General features: G+C 42.7%; 1 protein-coding gene and 1 pseudogene across 2 annotated transcripts in view; both read left to right on the top strand.

The window, feature by feature from the left end:
* Nucleotides 1-23,169, top strand: part of ptprn2 (protein tyrosine phosphatase receptor type N2) — a 1,069,199-nt gene that overhangs the window by 235,104 nt on the left and 810,926 nt on the right. The gene's annotated exons all lie outside the window — the stretch shown is intronic.
* On the top strand, nucleotides 17,879-18,814 carry LOC134343653 (sin3 histone deacetylase corepressor complex component SDS3-like; annotated as a pseudogene).

Genomic DNA, 23,169 nt, shown 5'->3' on the forward strand with positions numbered 1-23,169 from the left:
TAAAATCCTATGGTGTTAGAGGGAAGATAATGACATGGATAGAGGAATGGCTGACAGGCAGGAGACACTGAGTGGGGATAAAGGGGGCCTTTTCTGGTTGGCTGCCGGTGATTAGTGGTATTCCTCAGGAGTCAGTATTGGGACTGCTACTTTTCACAATGCTTGACAAAGAGAATGGAACTGATGGCTTTGTGGCAAAGTTTGCAAATGATATGAAGTTAGGTGGAGGGGTAGATAGTACTGAGGAAGCTATGCGTTTGCAGCAGGATTTAGACAAATTGGACGAAAGAGCATAAAAGTGGCAAATGGAGTACAGCGCTGGGAAATGTATGATAATGCATTTTGGTAAAAGGAACAATAATGTAGACTATTATCTAAATGGGGAGAAGGTTCAAACATCAAAGGTGCAGAGGGCCATAAGACTCCTCATGCAAGACTCCTAGAGGGCTAATTTACAGGCTGTGTCAGTGGTAAGGAGGGCAAATGCAATGTTGGCATTTATTTCAAGGGGAATAGAATATAAAAGCAAGGAGATAATGCTGAGCCTTTATAAGACACTAATCAAGCTGCAGTTGGAGAATTGTCAACAGTTTTGGACCCCATATCTCAGAAAGGATGTGTTGTCATTGGAGAGAGTCCAGAGGAGGTTCAAGAGGATGGTTCCAGGAATGAAAGGGTTAACATAATTCTGCTCCTATGTTTTATGGTCTTGTAGTCTTATTTGTTGGCTCTGTGCCAATACTCACCAGAGTTTAGAAGATTGAGCAGGGATTTCATTGAAACCTACTGAATATTGAAAGGCTTAGAGACAGTGGACTTGGATGAGGAAGTGGAGGGATGGGTTAGTAAATTTGCTGATGACACAAAGGTTGGGGGTATTTTGGATAGTGTGGAGAGCTGTCAGAGGTTACGGCGGAACATTGATAGGATGCAAAACTGGGCTGAGAAGTGGCAGATGGAGTTCAACCCAGATTAGTGTGAGGTGGTTCATTTTGGTAGGTCAAATATGCTGGCAGAATATAATATTAATGGAAAGACTATAGGCAGTATGGAGGATCAGAGGGATCTTGGGGTCCAAGTCCATAGGACACTCAAAGCTGCTACGCAGGTTGACTCTGTGGTTAAGAAGGCATATGGTGCATTGGCCTTCATCAATCGTGGGATTGAGTTTAAGAGCCGAGAGGTAATGTTGCAGCTACATAGGACCCTGGTCAGACCCCATTTGGAGTACTGTGCTCAGTTCTGGTCGTCTCACTACAGGAAGAATGTGGAAACCATAGAAAGGGTACAGAGGAGATTTACAAGGATGTTGCCTGGATTGGGGAGCATGCCTTATGAAACCAGGTTGAGTGAACTCGGCCTTTTCTCCTTGGAGCGACGGAGAATGAGAGGTGACCTGATAGAGGTGTATGAGATGATGAGAGGCATTGATCGTGTGATAGTCAGAGGCTTTTTCCCAGGGCTGAAATGGCTGCCAGAAGAGGACACAGGTTTAAGGTGCTTGGGACTAGGTACAGAAGAGATGTCAGGGGTAAGTTTTTCATGCAGAGAGTGGTGAATGCGTGGAATGGGCTGCTGGTAACTGTGGTGGAGGCGGATACGATAGGGTCTTTCAAGAGACTTTTGGATAGGTACATGGAGCTTAGAAAAATAGAGGGCTGTGGGTAACCCTGGGTAATTTCTAAGGTAGGGACATGTTCGGCACAACTTTGTGGGCTGAAGGGCCTGTATTGTGCTGTAGGTTTTCTATGTTTCTGTGTTTTCTATGTTTCTATGTAAGGACATGTTCGGCACAGTTTTGTGGGCGGAAGGGCCTGTATCTTGTTGTAGTTTTTCTATGTTTCTATGTTCCTAATAGTGGGAGAGTCTAAGATGAGCGGGGATTTCACTGAAACCTACTGAATACTGGAGAGGACATTTCTAATAGTGGTAGAGTCTAGGACCAGAGGGTAGAACCTCATTACGGAAGGACATCCCTTTAGTCAAAGGGTGGGGAGCAGACTTGATGGGCCAAATAGCTTAATTCTAATTGTATGCTTATCAGCTTATGGTCTTAAGTGGTTAAAACAGCAGAGGGGATGTTGGCCTTAAGAAATGCAAAGATCGAGTACAAGAGCGAAGGAGTCATAACAAACATTGGTTCTGGCCAGAACGGCTTGTTTCTGGACACCAGGGAACCTCAACTGCTCTTAGATAGATCTGGGGTCAGACTCTACAGGTCAGATTGTTTCCTTTCATGCTGCAACCATTCTGCCATTCAATGTTTTGTCCAAAATAACTGAAGAATTAATTTTTAAATCATAAATTCAACCTTTATTCATGCACACAAATTTGACATACAATTCTGTATTTATTATTAAACATAAAGTTTACAGAAATCTCCAGGGCAAAAGTTTTTTGGAACATTAAAGTGCACCTGTCATGCGAGCTGAAGGAATGGGAGTGCAAAATTGATGTACAGTAAGACTGTTGTGGTTGCAGTGACAGCTTCTCAGACAAACTATCTATTATAAATGTGGACTCCGGGGTGTGAAATTTGTTGACGGCACAGGGAATCAGATGGAATGTAAAACAGCCTATTAATCTACGATCTATCTTGGTACTCAAAATGGATTTGACCCTCGGGTATTCTTATTGGAAAAGCTCTGCATACAAATGTACAAAACAGGTAAAACGTAAATAGTGGAGTGTAAGTATATCTTAGATTTTTGACATGCGGTTGTAACTGTTAAAAATTTGGTTCGGATAGATACCACCACCTAATGCATAAATCAGCCAAAAGTGAACACACTTCAGTGATATGTCATTAGCTGTTAAAGCGCATTGAGGCACTCTCAGGCTATGAAAATCTTTCTCTTGCTTTCATACAGAAACCACTGAACACCAACTGCATGCTTTGTCTTGAAAACAATCAAATCAAGGTGAGCTGCTCCATAATACATGAATAGAGATTGGACTCTCATATCGAACCAGTTTATCAGATTTCCCCTGAGTAAAACACACATATTTTTCTTTCCTATCCAAAGGGATTATCATCGCAGGCAGTGTGTGCACAGCCCCTAGGCTGCCAAAGTTCTGCAGCTCATGCAGATTCATTGGGTCAAAATGGATGCAGGACATATGGCAAAGGAATGCATATTGATTCGGATTTACTGCTGTACTCATATAATGGCTTTCCTGATCAGCATCTTGAAACTTGGACCCAAATCATGAGACCACTTCCCACCATTAATTAAATAAATCTGGATTATAAAATCTATTGAAAGTAATAGTGACCATTAAACTAACAGTGTCCCAAAACCCAGCCTGATTCACTTATGTCCTTTGGGGAAGAACTTCTATCTGGCTGCTTATACCTAAACCCAGAGGCATCAGTGTAAAACCAAGCTGAATTAGATCATTCATCCTATTGACTCTGCTTGATTATCTGACCATTGTAGATGTATTTCTACTTTAAATATACCCAACGACTTGGCCTCCACAACAATCTGAAGCAAAGAATTCCACAGATTCACCACCCACAGGCAAAAGAAAGTCCTCCTTTTCTCTTTTCTAAAGGGACTGCCCTATCTCTTTCGCAACATGCAGATATAACCCCACATTTCTTCAATGGGGTACTTGGAGGGCACATGGTAAAGTTGGCCAAAATCAACATGGTTTCCTTCAAGGGAAATCTTGCCTGACAGATCTGTTGGAATTCTTCAAGGAAATAACAGGCAGGATAAACAAAGGAGAGTCAGTGGATGTTGCTTACTTCAATTTTCATAAGGTCTTTGACGAGGCTGATTAACAAAGTAAGGGCCCATGGTATTACAGGATAGAAGATTGGCTGACTGACAGAAGGTAGAGAGTTGGAATAAAAGGGGCCTATTCTGGCTTGCTGCCAGTGACAAGTGGTGTTCTGTAAAGATCAGAATGGGGACCACTTCTTTTCACGTTTAACGTCAACAATTTGGATGACGGAACTGATGGCTTTGTGGCCAGGTTTGCAGATGCTAAAAAGGTAGGTGAACGGGCAGGTAGTGTTGAGGAAGCAGGGAGTCTGCAGAAGAATTGGGACAGATTGGGATATATGGGCAAAGAAGTAGCAGATGGAATATAGTGTACTGTACAGTTGTGCACATTGATGAAGAAGTAAAGGTGCAGACTATTTTCTCAGTGGTGAGAAAATTCAAATATCGGAGGTAGAAAGGAACGGGATAAGGTTAACTTGCAGGTTGAGCCGGTGATGAGGAAGGCAAATGCAATGTTAGCATTCATTTCGAGAGGAATAGAATAGAATATCAAATACGTAATTCTCCAGGGAAAATAAGCGTAGGCTATTCTAATCTCTCCCCATCATTAAAGTCCTCTAATCCAATCAACATCCTGGCGAATCTCCTCTGCTCCAGGGTCCAATAATTACTATGCCTCGTGTTGGAGGAGACATTGTCAGAAGACTAAGGAGATGTCCATCTAATCATACCACATGCTAAGATGGCTGCTGCACACAGATCCTCTTCCTACTGCCGTCTTTCTCATTGGCATGATACACAGCAATGTCCTGTCCTTAAAGGGTCTCAAAAAAGAGAAAATATTCATGTCATATAGTCATCATCTTCATCATCATCATTATATGCCATGTTGTATGACATAGATGATCATGGTCTCATGACCATAATTGTTCTTGACAAATTTTTCTACAAAAAGCGGTGTGCGATTGCCTTCTTCTGTGCAGTGTTTCCACAGGATAGGTGACCTCAATTATTATCAGTACTCTTCAGAAATTGCCTGCCTGGTCAGTGATCACATAACCAGGACTAGTGATATGCACCAGCAGCTCATACGACCATCCACCACCTGCTTCTGTGGCTTCACATGACCCTGGTCGGGGGCTAAGCAGGTGCTACACCTTGCCCAAGGGTGACCTGCAGGCTAGTGGAGGGAAGGAGCACCTTAACAACTCCTTTAGTAGAGATATATTTCCACCCCGCAACCCATATTGTCATATAACACAGAAAGAGTCTCTTTGGCAAATCACATCCACATGACCATCCAGTACCCATCTAAGTTAAATCTATTAAATCAGAGTCACATCCAGACCATTGGAGCTCATGGTGACAAAACAAGTCACAGTCTCATCATCAGCTACCAGGATAAAAAAAACTCAGCACACAGTCACACATTTAGACTTGCAGGTCATTATAAAGAAAGCAAAATTTGATTTCATACTTCCGATAGTATCCTTTAAGAGTAATTTCAGTCGGTCAGGAACTTAGGTGAACAGGTTGCTTCCAGAGAAGATCATAAATAGCAGTAAGTGGATTAAAGTGTAGAATCCAAATGAAAACCTATAATGGCCTCATAAACTGAGAGCACTAGACGACAGCATTTATGGTCCTCAGAAACTGCTGCAATTGAATTACTGGTTCAAATCTACTTATGCTAACTGCTATCATTCAAAAAGACTGCTCACTTTGTTCCAAGAGTTGCTTATCATTACACCTCCCCGTCATTTTAGGCCAGTGGTTTTGTGATGCTCTGGGCACTGTTTAAATTGCAGGATGAAATTAAAACATTCAGACTAAGTTGCAGACGAAACAGACAATTTCCAGAACAGTATATTTTTTATTAAAAGCATCAATTTACAAAAGTCATTTGGTATTTTTGTTTTGGCTCATTGTGATTGAGGCTTGATGTAGCAGCATAAGATCATAAGACATAAGAATCTGCAGTTTGCACAATTATGTTCTTAAATTGCTGCCTTGGGGATAAGTGTGTTTCATGTTTTGTGAAGTTAAGTCTAAAGAGTTTTCTCAAATTATGCAATGGATGCCATGGCCATTTGGTACTTGTCAGAGTCGAGTGGGAGCCAAAATGTCATGGAGCCAAACAGGCCCTTCAGCCCATCATATCAATACCAACCATCAAGTTCCCATTAATACTAATCCTGTTTGCCAGCAACTAGTCTGTCGCCTTCTACTCCCTGATAATTCATTTGCTCCTCTAAGCGTTTCTTAAATGTGAGAGTACCTGCCGCCACCTGCTACTCAGGCAGTGAGTTCCACATTCCTACCACCTCTGTGGTGAGAAAGCTCTTCCTTGGATCCTCTCTAAACCTTTAACCCTTTACCTTAAACCTATGCCCTCTCAATTTTGACAACTGCACTCTGGGGAAAAGTTTCTTATTATTGGCCTTTCTTACAGTATCTTCCCCATCTTCTTGCGCTCCTTATGTTCTACTCCTGGCAGTCCTGATGATGGGTCTTAGTCCAAAATGTTGACTGGTTATTTTCTTCCATAGGTGCTGCCTGACCTGCTGAGTTTCTCCAGCCATTTGTGTGTATTGCTCTGGATTCCCAGCATCTGCAGATTCTTGTGTTTACTCCTGGTAGTTTGTTAAATTCAGCTTGCTGCAGAGTCTGTGGCTTACTTCACGGTCATACCATAGGGTCATTGAGTCAAAGAGTGGCGCAACGCAAAAACTTGTTCATGCCGACTAGGATGCCCATCTAAGCATGTCTAATTTGCCTGCATTGGCTCAGTATTCCTGTAAAACTTTTCTATCTTTGTACTTTTCTCAAGTGCCCTTCCATATGTTGTTATTGTACTTTGACTCAACCACTGCCTGGAGCAGCTCATTACATTTATTAATCTCCCTATGTGAGATAAGGTTACCCACTGGGTCACCTTTAAATCTTTCCGATCTCACCTTAAGTCTTATGCTCTCCCATTTTTGAATCTCTTCCCCTGGGAAAAAGACAGTGTGCATTCACCCTACCTATGCTCCTGATAATTTTATACACTTGTACTTCAATACATCATCTTGCAAAGCAGTATAGCATATCAAACTCACACTGAGTTAGTGGCTTTCGGTATACAACAGCCCCTGGTGGGGTAGGGGGAGGGTCATGATGGAAACAGCTGTTCACCTATCAACACTCACAACACGCTGGAGGAGCTCAGCAGTTTGGGCAGCATCTGTGGAAACGGATCTGTCAACATTTTGGGCCGGAACCCTTCGTCAGGATTCGCCTATCAAAATAAGAGTGATATTGACCTCGCTGCAACTCTCCCTGGCACTGGGTGACATTTGACACATGAAACTTGATTTACAGTATCTTTAATGTCATCGATTGTGACAATTCACACATTTCTAGTGCAATTAATACCTACTGCCCGTTACACCGCTGGTGTTTCGGGCAGCAATGGAAGTCCTCCATCTTTGGTGGTGTTCAGGGCGTCCTGCATCGTGACAGTCGCTCAGTTTTCATTACTGTCAGTCAGGCATGTTCCGGGTGGAGATTCAGGAATACGCTCAGATGTAGAAGGATTCTTCATGGCTGTTTCTGTTACAATTGTTTTTTGACCAGTCAGGGTTGTTAGCCCTGAGCTGAACCCCTGAACCTGGAGGACCGGTGGACCACTCTTAGTCTGGCCTCTACCCTTTGAACTGTTTGGCATGGGTGACCCTACCAGCAGCCAAAGTATAAAGCCCTGACTCCAGCTAACATCTCTCTGGGTAAAATGAGGCATGCAGACTTCCAGACCTTAGGACAAGGTCGTTGTCCTTTGGGAGGAATGCAATTAATACTGGAATATAACAGTCAGCTCAGAAGGACCAAGCCAACAAATGCTTTGATCTCAGCTGGAGAGCAGAGCAGAAAGATCCCATGAATTGATGCTGGCTGGAGGTCCCGTGGTTAGAGAGATCCAGAATGTAAGGGAGAGAAGAATATGTTTGATCTCAGTTACAGGAGATGAAAAGTGGAAGCTGGATCATTGAACAGAAGGCTCGCAGAAATAAAAAACAGAAAATGCTGGGAATACTCAGTGGGTCAGGCAGCATCTGTGAAGAGAGAAACAGTTAATGTTTCAGATTCAGGTCCCTATATTAGAAGTGTTTACGGAGTCTCCAGTGAGCCATTTGTTTATATGTGAGGTACAGGAGTGGTATTATTACAAATTTAATTCTTGTGACTTGATTCAGGCCCGTGGGGTCAGGGGCTGAGAACATGAGGAAAATAAATTTAATAGACATGTTTAGGAGATCTGGGCCTCAGGTTTGAGGTTGGCTTGCTTCATCTCCCATTCTGTGGTAGCCAACTAGTCCAATGTGAGTTCAGGTGGTTGAAGAACAAAGATGTGGTGATCAAAATTACTGAAGGAATTATGTGGTGGGACAGAGACAAAATAAATTGGGCTAGAGAAGTCAAGGAATGGGAAATGGTAGGGGATGTTGGAATCTTAGGAACCGAGAGGTTGAGCCAAGAGATCCATAGGGATAGATTGCTCAGTGTTTGACTGAACATCCCAGTACAAGCTGAACTAAGGCATTGATGGAACCAGAATGCTCTAAATCTCACTGAGGGAGAATGCTGAGGAACCATGATGAAGTAGTGAATTTAAACGCAAACAACAGGAATTCTGCAGATGCTGGAAATTCAAGCAACACACATCAAAGTTGCTGGTGAACGCAGCAGGCCAGGCAGCATCTATAGGAAGAGGCGCAGTCGACGTTTCAGGCCGAGACCCTTCGTCAGGACTAACTGAAGGAAGAGTGAGTAAGGGATTTGAAAGCTGGAGGGGGAGGGGGAGATGCAAAATGATAGGAGAAGACAGGAGGGGGGAGGGATGGAGCCGAGAGCTGGACAGGTGATAGGCAGAAGGGGATACGAGAGGATCATGGGACAGGAGGTCCGGGAAGAAAGACGGGGGGGGGGTGACCCAGAGGATGGGCAAGAGGTATATTCAGAGGGACAGAGGGAGAAAAAGGAGAGTGAGAGAAAGAATGTGTGCATAAAAAAGAGTAACAGATGGGGTACGAGGGGGAGGTGGGGCCTAGCGGAAGTTAGAGAAGTCAATGTTCATGCCATCAGGTTGGAGGCTACCCAGACGGAATATAAGGTGTTGTTCCTCCAACCTGAGTGTGGCTTCATCTTTACAGTAGAGGAGGCCGTGGATAGACATGTCAGAATGGGAATGGGATGTGGAATTAAAATGTGTGGCCACTGGGAGATCCTGCTTTCTCTGGCGGACTAGTGAATAAAGTTTTTGTGAAAATGTGCATTGATAAACAGAACTCTCTTTGCAAAAAGGAGAAACAACAACTCCTCTATTATTAATGCCGAGCACTTCCACTCTTCTTTTTATTCAGACTCTTAAATTGAAGGATACAATTCATAGCTATGATCAGGGTATGCACCGTGCACACAGTTCTCTGATGAAGAAACAATTATGTTTGATCTGATCTTCCCCTTTAATGGCACATAATTCTAAGGCAATCTAAAGCTAAAGCATTAAGGTGGGAGAACTTGGAGATTCATAAGACATGCAGTTTGCGTGCTTGATACACTAAACTGGGACGCACTTCATGAGAAGCTGGATAAATCAGTGAGAGAAGAGGCTTTGGCAAATGATGCTGGTTGGGCAAGTATATAGTGAGGCCAGTGATGGTTGATATTGAACACAAAACTGGCAAGAACCTGCTAGACAGATGGCTTCAGTCTGTGCTGTAAAATGATAATATATTGCTGTGTATAATGTGTCATGGCTGCTTGGACAGTTTCAGGAACAGTTATTACTGTACCCCTCAACCATCAGGCTCGTGAACCAGTGGGTTTAACTTCACTCAACTTCACTTACCCCAGCACTGAACTGTTCGCACAACCTATGGACTGATTTTTTAAATTATTATTGTTATCTTCTTTTTTCACTCCTTTTGCATTTGCACAGTTTCTGGTCTTTTGCACATTGGTTGTTTGTCCGTCCTGTTGGGTTTGGTCTTTCATTGATTCTATTGTGTTTCTTGTACCTTACTGTGAATGCTCGCAAGAAAATGAATCTCAGGGTTGTTTATGGTGACATATGCTGTATGTACTTTGATGATAAATTTACTTTGAACCTTGAAGTGAAAGAATACAAATTCCTTTCAACAATTTCTTTGCATTGACAGTTTGGTGTCTTGGTCAAGCCACCACTTTGGGCTAAAGGGAACTCTGAAGGGTGGTAACATATATGCAGTTGGATAATGAATTTACTTCGAACTTTATTTGTTGCAAATTTCTGACTGTGGATAAGTAGAAACCAGCTTCAAATGAGCCCCTTTCTATACTCTGGAGTGGAGCTAGAAATGGCTCGAAACTCAATATAAAGCCACCTCCAGTAGATGGAATGCTCACACAAATTCAAATGGATTAAGGAGAACCAGTAAGAGGAGGAAGCCGTCGTGGCTTAGAGAAAGAACTGCTCAAATACTGCAAAACATGCTCAATAGACATTTTTGATGCATGAGATGTTTACTATTTCAAAACAGGGACATTCATAATTTAAGGAGGCATTGGGGAGATTTGCCTGTTGATAAACATTGGAATCCAGTCTGAATATTTTGCACAAACTGCTGCTTTTTAGGTAGGCAGCAGCTGTGGTAGTAGTTTAGCACTGTGAAATAGATTTGTCCCCAGCAGGCTACCAAGGAAATGAAGGAAGCTGAGGGATGTGGAGAGTGGAGGGAAGGAGTGCGAGGGCAGGAAATTGCTAGAAAGGTCAATTAAGGGGGATTGTGGAGGAGTGGGGAAACGGAGGAGGGAAAATCTCCTAAGCAGCCGGATCAAGATGGGATGGAAGCAGCCAGATCAGGCTAGGGGCACAATTCTTCAAATGGTCCAGGGAAAATGATTGACTGCCAGTGGGGCTGGGAAATGAACTGGGGGTTCACGATTGTATCGGAAGGATAGGAAGGTAGGCAGAGGGGGAGGCGTGGCTTTATTGGTAAGAAATGATATTAAATCATTAGAAAGAGGTGATATAGGATCGGAAGGTGCAGAATCTTTATGGGTTGAGCTAAGGAATAGCAGGGGTAAAAGGACCCTGATGGCAGTTATTTATAGGCCTCCAAACAGCTGCAGGGATGTGGACTACAAATTACAACTGGAAATAGAAAAGGCTTGTCAGAAGGGCAGTGTTATGATAATTGTGGGGGATTTTAACATGCGAGTAGATTGGAAAAATCAGGTCAGCATTGGATCTCAAGAGAGAGAATTTGTAGAATGTCTGCGAGATGGCTTTTTAGAACAGCTTGTTGTTGGGCCCACTAGGGGATCGGCTGTACTGGATTGGGTATTGTGTAATGAACTGGAGGTGATTGGAGAGATTGAGGTGAAGGAACCCTTAGGAGGCAGTGATCATAACATGATTGAGTTCACTGTGAAATTAGAAAAAGAGAAGCCGAAATCTGATGTGTCGGTGTTGCAGTGGAATAAAGGAAACTACAGTGGCATGAGAGAGGAACTGGCCAAAGTTGACTGGAAAGAGACACTGGCGGGAAAGACGGCAGAGCAGCAGTGGCTAGAGTTTATGCGAGAAATGAGGAATGTGCAAGACAGGTATATTCCAAAAAAGAAGAAATTTTCGAGTGGAAAAAGGATGCAACCGTGGTTGACAAGAGAAGTCAAAGCCAAAGTTAAAGCTAAGGAGAGGGCATACAAGGAAGCAAAAATTAGTGGGAAGACAGAGGATTGGGAAGTCTTTAAAACCTTACAAAAGGAAACTAAGAAGGTCATTAAGAGAGAAAAGATTAACTATGAAAGGAAACTAGCAAATAATATCAAAGAGGATACTAAAAGCTTTTTCAAGTATATAAAGAGTAAAAGACAGGTGAGAGTAGATATAGGACCGATAGAAAATGATACTGGAGAAATTGTAATGGGAGATGAGGAGATGGCAGAGGAACTGAACAAGTATTTTGCATCAGTCTTCACTGAGGAAGACAGCAGGATACCGGACACTCAAGGGTGGCAGGGAAGAGAAGTGTGCGCAGTCACAATTACGACAGAGAAAGTACTCAGGAAGCTGAATAGGCTAAAGGTCGATAAATCTCCTGGACCAGATGGAATGCACCCTCGTGTTCTGAAGGAAGTAGCTGTGGAGATTGCGGAGGCATTAGCGATGATCTTTCAAAAGTCGATAGATTCTGGCATGGTTCCGGAAGACTGGAAGATTGCAAATGTCACTCCGCTATTTAAGAAGGGGGCAAGGAAGCAAAAAGGAAATTATAGACCTGTTAGCTTGATGTCGGTGGTTGGGAAGTTGTTGGAGTCGATTGTCAAGGATGAGGTTACAGAGTACCTGGAGGCATATGACAAGATAGGCAGAACTCAGCGTGGATTCCTTAAAGGAAAATCCTGCCTGACAAACCTATTACAATTTTTTGAGGAAATTACCAGTAGGCTAGACAAGGGAGATGCAGTGGATGTTGTATATTTGGATTTTCAGAAGGCCTTTGACAAGGTGCCACACATGAGGCTGCTTAACAAGATAAGAGCCCATGGAATTACAGGAAAGTTACATACGTGGATAGAGCGTTGGCTGATTGGCAGGAAACAGAGAGTGGGAGTAAAGGGATCCTATTCTGGTTGGCTGCCGGTTACCAGTGGTGTTCCACAGGGATCAGTGTTGGGGCCGCTTCTTTTTACATTGTACATCAACGATTTGGATTATGGAATAGATGGCTTTGTGGCTAAGTTTGCTGACAATACGAAGATAGGTGGAGGGGCCGGTAATGCTGAGGAAACGGAGAGTCTGCAGAGAGACTTGGATAGATTGGAAGAATGGGCAGAGAAGTGGCAAATGAAGTACAATGTTGGAAAGTGTATGGTTATGCACTTTGGCAGAAAAAATAAACGGGCAGACTATTATTTAAATGGGGAAAGAATCCAAAGTTCTGAGATGCAACGGGACTTGGGAGTCCTCGTACAGGATTCCCTTAAAGTTAACCTCCAGGTTGAGTCGGTAGTGAAGAAGGTGAATGCAATGTTGGCATTCATTTCTAGAGGAATAGAGTATAGGAGCAGGGATGTGATGTTGAGGCTCTATAAGGCGCTGGTGAGACCTCACTTGGAGTACTGTGGGCAGTTTTGGTCTCCTTATTTAAGAAGGGATGTGCTGACGTTGGAGAGGGTACAGAGAAGATTCACTAGAATGATTCCGGGAATGAGGGGGTTAACATATGAGGAACGTTTGTCCGCTCTTGGACTGTATTCCTTGGAGTTTAGAAGAATGAGGGGAGACCTCATAGAAACATTTCGAATGTTAAAAGGCATGGACAGAGTGGATGTGGCAAAGTTGTTTCCCATGATGGGGGAGTCTAGTACGAGAGGGCATGACTTCAGGATTGAAGGGCGCCCTTTCAGAACAGAAATGCGAAAAAATTTTTTTAGTCAGAGGGTGGTGAATCTATGGAATTTGTTGCCACGGGCAGCAGTGGAGGACAAGTCATTGGGTGTATTTAAGGCAGAGATTGATAGGTATCTGAGTAGCCAGGACATCAAAGGTTATGGTGAGAAGGCGGGGCAGTGGGACTAAATAGGATAAAATGGATCAGCTCATGATAAAATGGCGGAGCAGACTCGATGGGCCGAATGGCCTACTTCTCCTTTGTCTTATGGTCTTATGGTCTTATCATTGACTACCCAGGGCAAGTGTGCCAAAGAAGGTGTTAGGGACCATGACTGGACCCTGTGTCATAAGTGAAAGACATTTACTCTAGCTTACAACACAGAACATTGCAGCACAGTACCAGCCCCTTCAACGCCTGATGTTATGCCAAACTTAAAACCCACTCTAATATCTTGCCTCCTACATAGCCCTTCATTTCTCCACTATCTAAGAGATAATGCCTATCTAAGAATTTCTTAAATGTCCCTAATGTATCTGCCTCTACTACCGACCCTGGCAGAGCGTTCCACATACCCACCGCTCTCTGTGATTAAAAAAAAACTTACCTCTGACATTGCCCTCCATACCTTCCTGCAGTTACCTTAAAATTATGACCCCGCATTTGTCCCAGTAAAATTCAAAAAGGATGCACTAAGTGATTTGTTAGAAATAACGTTTTTTTCATGATGTTCAGCATAATGTGCTCCTTGTTGAAGTGTATGCTAATAACACAGGAAGATAATTGTAGCCCTTTGATCCAATATCTGCTGTAAAAGGAATAAAATGCCTAGTGTGTGCTGATGATGTTATTTTGCAGATGGGGAATGACACTGGTACTGAAGTAACTCGGACCAATTTTCACTGAGAGAGGTGCTCAAGTATTATGAAACATACTCTGGTGACATTTAATTATAGCACAAATGAATTTTTTTTAAATCAAGTTTTTAGTCCCCTTTTATTTGTATGGAACATGTTATGACTCACTTCGAAACTTGATAAATGTCTTTTGAAGTGGAGTTACTGTCGCAGTCTTCTCTGAGAATCATCACCTGTTGTGCTGGAGAGGCTTGTGAGCGCCAAAGAGACTTGTGTGCTCCGGAGAGGCCGATAGTGATGCCCACCTGGAACGCAGGTCCTGGTAGGGTTACCTGTGATGGTGAGGTCAAGGGTGAGGCTCCAGACAAAGAGCAATCCAAACAAGACCTCAGTGGGTGATCTGGCAGAAGATGACACATCACAACAGCAGTGAAGGGAGGAAGGCCACAGCAGTGAAGAGTTCAAAGTTGTCTTGCATTTCACGCCACTGGACCCAGACTACGATTTGTCAAGGAGCACCGGGTGGCTGCCTGTGCATCAGCTTCCCCACATTAAACAAAATCAGGCAGAGCCATTCTCCATTATGGGACTAACCCCTCAGGAGAACATCAAGCAATCACGTACTCTCTCGGTGAAGGAGACTTGATGGTTAACTTGTGCTCAATAAGCTCCGATGAACAGCCAAATGACTTCAATTCACTAACCTGTTCTCATGCTGTTGATCGAGGGATAATTGGTAATTAGTTTATATTGTCACCTGGACTGAGATACAATAAAAAGTTTTTGTTTTTATACCATCCTGATAGATGATTCCATACATTAGTACATTGATGTACAGTAGTACAGAAAGGTAAAACAGGATGCTGAGTATAACATTACATTGCAGAGACAGAATGCTGGTAGGCAGATAAAGTCGAAGAGCTATGATGTGGTAGATTATGAGATCGACACTTCGGCTTTGGTGTACGAGAGATCTACTCAAGAGTTTGATAACACTGGGATAAAAGCTGTCCTTGAGCCTAGTGCAGTGTGCTCTCTTCCCAACAGGAGGTGGGGTGGGGAGAGGGGTGAAGTGGTGGGAAACAAGAGAATGACTAGGATAGGAAGAAGGCTCCTGGACTATATTCGCTGCTTTCCCATGCACTGTTCCATCTAAGCTGAGCAGGTGCATGGCGACGCAGTAACTGAAATGCTCCCATGCACATAGCCTTTGTTGCCATGCTGCTGGAATTTTCTTTTATATAATATTTTATTGAAGTGCCACGCAGTTTTCAGGCCATGTAAAAATTTCTTGCTCAGGGCAATGATTGGTCTGTGCAGCTGTGAAAAAAACTAGAGGGAACATTGTTCCTAAGACAGAGAGAGATGCAAATGAAGCCAATAGAGGGCAGGCTTGTTTGCATGATGGACTGGGTTCTGTTCATAACTCTTAAGTGTTGGGTGGAAAGCTGGGGAAATGGCCCTGCTTTTCTTTGAAGGAGTGTCATGAGATCACTTGAGGGAGTAGGCAGGACCTTGGCCTGATGCCTCAGCTATCTGGAACCTCTAACAGTGCACCATTTCTGGTGCCGAGTCTTGAACTCTCCACTTTCTCTGTCTCTGAGATGCAAGCAATGCCATTGAGCTATGGCTGACACTCAAGAAGCACTGAATCACAAAGGAAATACAGTAAACATATTCACTGCTACAGAATTATTCAGGAGCAGAAGGGAGAACTCTTACTATATGTTGGCACTCATCCTCATCATTAAGATTTTCAAGCCTCTGTGCCAGAGTTAGGCGATACACATCCAGTTGCTTACAGTATAGATTGTACTGTTCTCATTCATTTTTCATTTCTACACATTGGACTTTTCATTTAATTGCAATTCCCCTTTAGTGCCAAATATCTGCACTGAATACTTAATCAAAATATGTTCAAGGTTGAATGATATTTGAACCGTATAGCCTACAGTATAATAAGGATTACATTATGTTTTAGTAACACGTCGTTGAATGTGCTGTTAGGCGCATATTGATCTATATTTGTGTGCTGAGTTTGGATTATGCCAGTAAAGAACCATGAAACTTAGCTCCCGTCTCCAGCGTTTTTATTAATGGCATTGTTGTGCAACCAAGCCACATACACAACAAATTGGTGACGAGGATATTGAACCTACATCATATTGGAACGCGGTGTTTTAATTGATAATGACACTCGGAAGAAGAGCGAAAGGAATGAGCCAAGGAGCAGGAGAAGGAGGCAGAGTGAGGCCAAGAGTCTGAAAGGAAGCGGGAGCACAGCCGGGGTCGGGAACGTCGGGAGACCAAGAGACAGAGTTGGAGCCGCAGCACATCCAGCCGAGACCACGGCCGGCGCTGACCCCTGGGGGCTGAGGGTCTGCCTGCCCCAGAAGGGAGATAAAAAGGAGCGACACACACATCTAGACGGAGTGCGTTCGTGGCGCTAGCAAAAAGGACACGTAAGTCAAAAAAAAAGAAAACAAGGGAAAAATGGGGCTAAATTAACATAACAAAGATGGCGATGATTGGAACCATTACAGCATTTGATAGTGGCATTGAAGACTGGACAACTTACATTGAAAGGGAGGGAACGTCGACTCAGACCATGAGAGGCCTTTGTCAGGCATTTTCATGCCTTACAAGGCACATACTGGAAGTTTGTGTGGGGTACCACTCGCACAGACATTTGAGCAATGTGTGATTAAGTGCCTTGCTCAAGGACACAAACATGGAGTTATATTGTGAGGCTAACGGTGTTAAGGGTGAAAAGAAAGCCAGCACCTTACTCAGTATTATGGGAGCAAAAACACAGAGGCTACTATGGAGCTTGTTAACCCCTGAAAAGCCAGCTGACAAAACGTTCAAGCAAATAGTAGACACTCTCCAACAGCATTTAAACCCCAAACCACTGGTCATTGCTAAACAATTTAAATTTCACAATCGGAATCAGAGCGAAAATGAAAGCATTTCTGAATATTGTGCTGAATTATGCAAATTATCAGAACACTGTCAATTTGGAGCTGGTCTATCGGACGCATTGAGGGACAGGTTAGTGTGTGGCATGCATTGTGAAACCACACAGAAGGAGCTCCTGTGTGAAAGGGACCTTACATTCGGGAAAGCGCTAAACATTGCAATATCAACGGAAACAGCGGCATGGGTTGCTTCCGAGATATATCAAAAATCTCTGGAATATGCCACAAATAAAATGTCACTGAACAGGAACGAAGGAAAGAAATGTTACCGTTGTGGGAACAGATCACATGACCCGAATGACTGTTGGTTTAAAGACAAACAATGCAGAAACTGTGGCGAACAGGGCCACATTGGCAGAGTATGCAAAGCTAGTCAACAGCAGAAAACGGACAAAATACAGAGAAACTAGAAACCCCAGAAAGGAAAATACAAAAAGGCACACAAAATGGAAGAAGGCAGTTCTGATGAAAACGACTCTGATGAAAGTGAATTGTCTTGTCGGCAACTTCACAGCTTGAAGGAGAGAGATGATAGAAGAGTAATATGGATCACTCCACAAGTGGCGGGTGTGAGACTGAAAATGGAGTTGGACACAGGCTCAGCTTTAACGGTGATCTCTGTACACAATTACAAATGACTGTTTTCGCACGTACCTCTGAAACAAACTAAACTTCTACTAACGACTTACACAGGACAGAAAGTGCGTCCCAAAGGTAAAATTAAAGTGACAGTGACCTATGGAGACAAAACACAGCAGCTGAACCTCTGTGTACTGAAAAATGGAGGACCACTGTTGCTGGGACGTGAATGGCTCAGGAAAATCCAGTTGGATTGGTACACCAACAAGGCACTAGATGCGGCAACAAAGAAGGGCAGCTTGGCGGGGAAGATGTCCGCAGCTCTCCTCTCACCCATTGTCGACTATTACAACGACGAGGAACAGCTAGACAGCGTCGACAATGAGGACAAACGCAGTATCCATGGCCGCGACTCGGATGAAGTTACAGAGGATGCAAGGGAGACAGATATTGCCAATAAGCAGGATGATGAAGACTACCTGGAAGTAAAAGAGCAGCTGTACCAAGAGAAATTGACATCTCTCAAAAGACAGCTATAGCAGTTACAGGAAGGCACTTTGCAGGAGTATCAGAAAAGGATGAAGAAACCAGATCAACAATACAGGGAAAGAATATGAAATGCAGAGCTTTTTCTGCAACTGAAGACAGAGCAAGTGGAAAGGAATTATATTAAAGAGAAGAAAGCAGCTGTGAAGGAACTTGAAGATCAAAAGGTTGAGTTAGAAGAAAAGAAAAAGATGATTGAGAATGAGAGGCTAACAATGGAACTCACAGGAGATTCTATGGAGGTAAAGCCAATAATGACTAGGAAACTAAGGAGGAGAACTAATGACCCTGCTCCAATTACAGATAAAAGATGAAAATCTGCACCTGCGCAGTTAAATTGCTTGTTAACAGATGAACAGATAATGGAAGATCTGCAAACTCTCAATAAGCTTAAATCTCCGAAAAGACCAGCATCTCCGTCTTCTCCTGAGCATCTTCCCAGCACTCCTGCTGAATCACCAGCACAAAGATATGAAGCACGAATAGAAGATGGAAAGTTATATTATGATAAGAGATGGTATCATAAAAGTCAGATTATCTATTTGGAATCTAAGGAGAATATGAAGATTGGCAGTGTAATTAGCTCAATTGGAACAAATGAGATATGGGTAAGGAAGACCAGTGATAGCACAAAGATGCGTATATATCTAGGACAGCTGCACAGAGGAGTCTTCATTCTATGGAGGCAATCTGCTGCCTAGAACTCTTAGCCAGTTGGAGGCGCACATCTTCTTAACTCCCTATGCTCAGAGGTCAACTTTTCATGACTTTTATATGGAAATCTGCATTAAAACAAACAAGTTTATTGACAGACATTACCCGCAGAGGCAGAGAAGACCCCCCCCCCAGAGGCTGAGTTATAAATAGGTCTTAGATCAAAAGTAAACAAAAGGCTTGTTATAATTTGATATTATTACATTACTTTGTTATAATTTGAGATTATTAAGTTACTAAGTCAACAAATGGTAGGCGTTTGTATGTTAAGGGTAAACATATTTGTTTAGGATAGTGCCCCAGTAAAAGAAAACAGTTGATACACTATTAAAATAAAAGGGGAGGAGTGTACCATATAGCCTACTGTATAATAAGGGACTATTTTATGCTTTAGTAACATGTCGTTGAATGCGCTATTAGGTGCATATTGAGCATGCGCTATTAGGCGTGTATTGATCTGTACGTGTGTGCTGAGTTCAGATTATGCCGGTAAAGAACCATGAAACTTAGCTCCCATCTCCAGCGTTTTTATTAATAGCGTTGTTGTGTAACCAGGCCACATACACAACAGTATTCATATCAATCACCACGTGAGCCTAATTCAAAGGAAAAGGTGATATATCTCTGAGTGTCTTTCTGCAAATGATTTTACGACTTTTTTAAAAATAGAAACAGTCTGCAACAAAATTCTTCAGAATTGCTCTGCACCATCATGTAGACCAAGACAGCAGCATTCTTGATGTAATTATCAGAACACTTGAAAAGTTTAATAGTGGTTGAACTATTGAACCACACCATTCAGATGTCAAAAGGGCCAACAGTCCTATCAAAGCAACACAAAAACACTGAGTATGGTTGTTGCTAAAAGAAGATATTCTTCAAAAGATCTATGCCTTTTGCACCATTAGTAATGAAGGGCATCCACAAGGGACATCCGATAGGCATTAAAAATTCCACTTCCCTTTCCTTTTACCAGTTCACTAAATATATTTTTGTTCTGCCCCATTTCAGATCAAGCAGTAGCAAACTGCCATCTGAAATCTGCACAGTGCTCATTTAATTAGGTATCTCCTGTACTGAATAAAGTGGCCACTGATTGTATGTTCGTAATCTTCTGCTGCTGTAGTTCGTCCGCTTCAAAGTTTGACATATTGTGTGCTCATAGATGTTCTTCTGCACACCGCTATTGTAACATGTGGTTATTTGAGTTACTGTCACCTTCCTGTCAGCTTGAACCAATCTGGCCATTCTCCTCTGACCTCTCTCATTACCAAGTGTTTGTCACCACAGAACTGCCACTCACTGGATTTTGTTTTTGGTTTTTCACCATGCTCTATAAACCCTAGAGACTCTTGTGCGTGAAAATCGCAGGAGATCCACAGTTTCTGAGATACTCAAAGCACCTTGTCTGGCACCAACAATTGTTCCATAGTCAAAGTCACTTAGATCACATTTCTTCCCCCATTCTGATGTTTGAACTGAACCTCTTGACCATGTCTGCATATTTTTAATACATTGAGTTGCTGCCACATGATTGGCTGACTAGATATTTGCATTAACAAACAGGTGTACAGGTGTGCCCAATAAAGTGGCCACTGAATTATTCACGACCATTGAGTCTAAACCTGAAACTTTCTGTAGATCTGTGGAAGCACCTTCAACAGAAAGGCAGCAGTGATGCAAAAGGTGAGTCACCCCCACCTTCTCAAGGACAGGTAGAGCCACTTTGTAAAACTTGGCTATGCTGCCAAAGCTCAAATTCCTAAAATTCTGTACAACAAATTTCCTTGTCATATATCTCCTTTATCCTTTTACCCATTTACTCTGGACAGGCTATGTCTAATAATACAGAAGTAAGCCTCTTGCATATGGAGATTAGTCTAACCGTTTCATACTTTTCCATTTTAAACATCACATTAAATTTAATTATATTATGAATGCAATTAAGCAATTGTTCACAGATCATTAAGCTATTAATTAAATTTGCCTTATTGCTCATTGCTAATTATAAAATTGCCTGCCTCCAAGTTGATTCAGGGGCATAAAACTGCAGAAAACAATGCTGAGCAGAATTGAGAAATATCTGACAAATGCATCTGTGAGTTAAATTCTCCTCTAAATTAGCTAGCCTTACACATGCTGATTGTATATTTGTGCATTTTGTCAATTAACATCTGAAAACTGAAGACCCGTACCCAAATCCTACCATGGAAGTGAATTCTACCCATCTCAACTGTCTGCTATCTCTTCTCATTTTCTTTCTTTCTTTAGGGCGGCCACAGTAGCATCACAGTTACAGCACAAACCACCTGGCTTCAATTCCTGCTGCTGCCTGTTAGGAGTTTGTACATTCACCCCATGACTGTGTTGGTTTCCTCCAAGTGCTCCGGTTTCCTCCCACATTCTAAAGATGGGTTACTAGGTTAATGGTTGTCACAGTGTGACCAGGGTTCATTGGGTTAATGGTTGTCACAGGGTGACACAGGTTCATTGGGTTAATGGTTGTCACAGGGTGACACAGGTTCATTGGGTTAATGGTTGTCATAGGGCGACATGGGTGCATTGGGTTAATGGGTGTCACAGGGCGACATGGGTTCATTGGGCCAGAAGGGCCTGTTGCCCTGCTGTATTTCAAAAAAAAGAAATAATTTCATCCTTCATCACAAAGGCAGCTTCTCTCTGCTCCAACATGTTTGCCACATTTCCTTGCAATTTTGTGTATTTTACTCATAGCCCAAGAAGTTGAATCTGTGAGAAGCAAAAAACTGAAATAAAAACAGGAAGCTCTCAGCAGGCCAGGCAACATCTAGGGAATGAGAAAGAGAGTTAATGTCTCACGTCAAAGAGCCTTCCTCTTTAAATGGTGGCTGTGGCTTTAGTTTACTTCTGCACAGAAAAGTAAGGCAAGTCAAGTCTCTCAGCACATCCCACAAGAACCATTTTTTCCCCTCATTACAGGAGTTTAACTTGGAAGAAGCAACATAGACAATAGGAACATACAAGATGGGAGCAGAATTAGGCTATTCCGCTCACCGTCTTCTCCACCATCCATCATGGCTGATTTATTTTCCCTCTCAAATCCATTCTCCTGCCTTCTCCCTGTAACCTTTGACACCCTTACTAATCAAAAACCTATCAACCTCCATTTTAGAAATACCCAATGTCTTGGCCTCCACGAGCGTCTAAGACAATGATTTCAACAGGTTCACCACCCTCTGGCTAAAGAAATTTCTCCTCATCTATGTTCTCAAGGAATGTCCTTCTATTCTGAGGCTGTGCCCTTGCTCCTATGCTCCCCACAACTACAGAGAAACATCCTCTCCATGTCCACTCTATCTAGGCCTTTCAATATCCTTTTGGTTTCAATGACAGCCCTCCTCTTCTAAACTCCAGTGAGTACAGGTCCAGAGCCATCAAACGCTCCTGATACATTAACCTTTCATTCCCGGGATCATTCTTGGAAACCTCTTTTGGACCTTCTTATAACTTACAAACATAAGAAAATAGGAACATAGGTTCAAGCCTACCCTGCTATTCAATGTGATCATGGCTCATCTGCCCCAGACTTTATCTCCTCATCTGTGCCAATTTCCTAAAGCCCTCTATTAACTGATCTTTCAAAATGTATCTACTTTTTTAAATACCCTCAAAAGCTAAATTTGGAGTATTGTGTGCAGTTCTAGTCACCTCCCTACAGGAAAGGTATCAATAAGTTTGAAAGAGTGCAGAGAAATTTTACAAGAATGTCATCAGGAGTTGAGGATCTCATTTATAGGGAAAGGTTGAATAGCTTGGAACTTTATTCACTAGAGTGTAGGAGAATAAGAGGAGATCTTATAGAGGTATGCAAAATTTATGAGGGGTATAGATGGGGTGAATGCTTTCAGGCTTTTTCCTTTCATGTTGAGTGAGACTAGAACTAGAAGTCATAGGTTAAGGGTAAAAGGTGAAATATTTAAGAGGAATCTGAAGAGAACTTCTCCACTGAGAGGGTGGTGTGAGTGTGGAATGAGAGATGTGAGCTCAACTGTACCACTTAAGAGAAGTTTAGACTGATGCATGGATGAGAGAGGTATGGAGGGCTATGGTCCAGGTGCATGTAGATGGGTCTAGGCAGAAAAACAGACTGGCATGGATTAGCTGGGATGAAAGGCCTGTTTTGTGCTGCAGGACTCAATACTCGATAAAGATCTGGCCTCTACGACTTTGAGGATTGAAGAGATTTACTACTGATGGCCATTGCTAACTCTCAGAGCATTTATGTCGGTCCCATTTCCACCCATTTTTTCCCCTGTAACCTGTTCTGCCACACTTGACCATTGACTCCCCTAATGATTCTCTT

The sequence above is a fragment of the Mobula hypostoma genome, chromosome 3 (genome assembly GCF_963921235.1).
Source record: "Mobula hypostoma chromosome 3, sMobHyp1.1, whole genome shotgun sequence".
Classification (NCBI taxonomy): Eukaryota; Metazoa; Chordata; class Chondrichthyes; order Myliobatiformes; family Myliobatidae; genus Mobula; species Mobula hypostoma.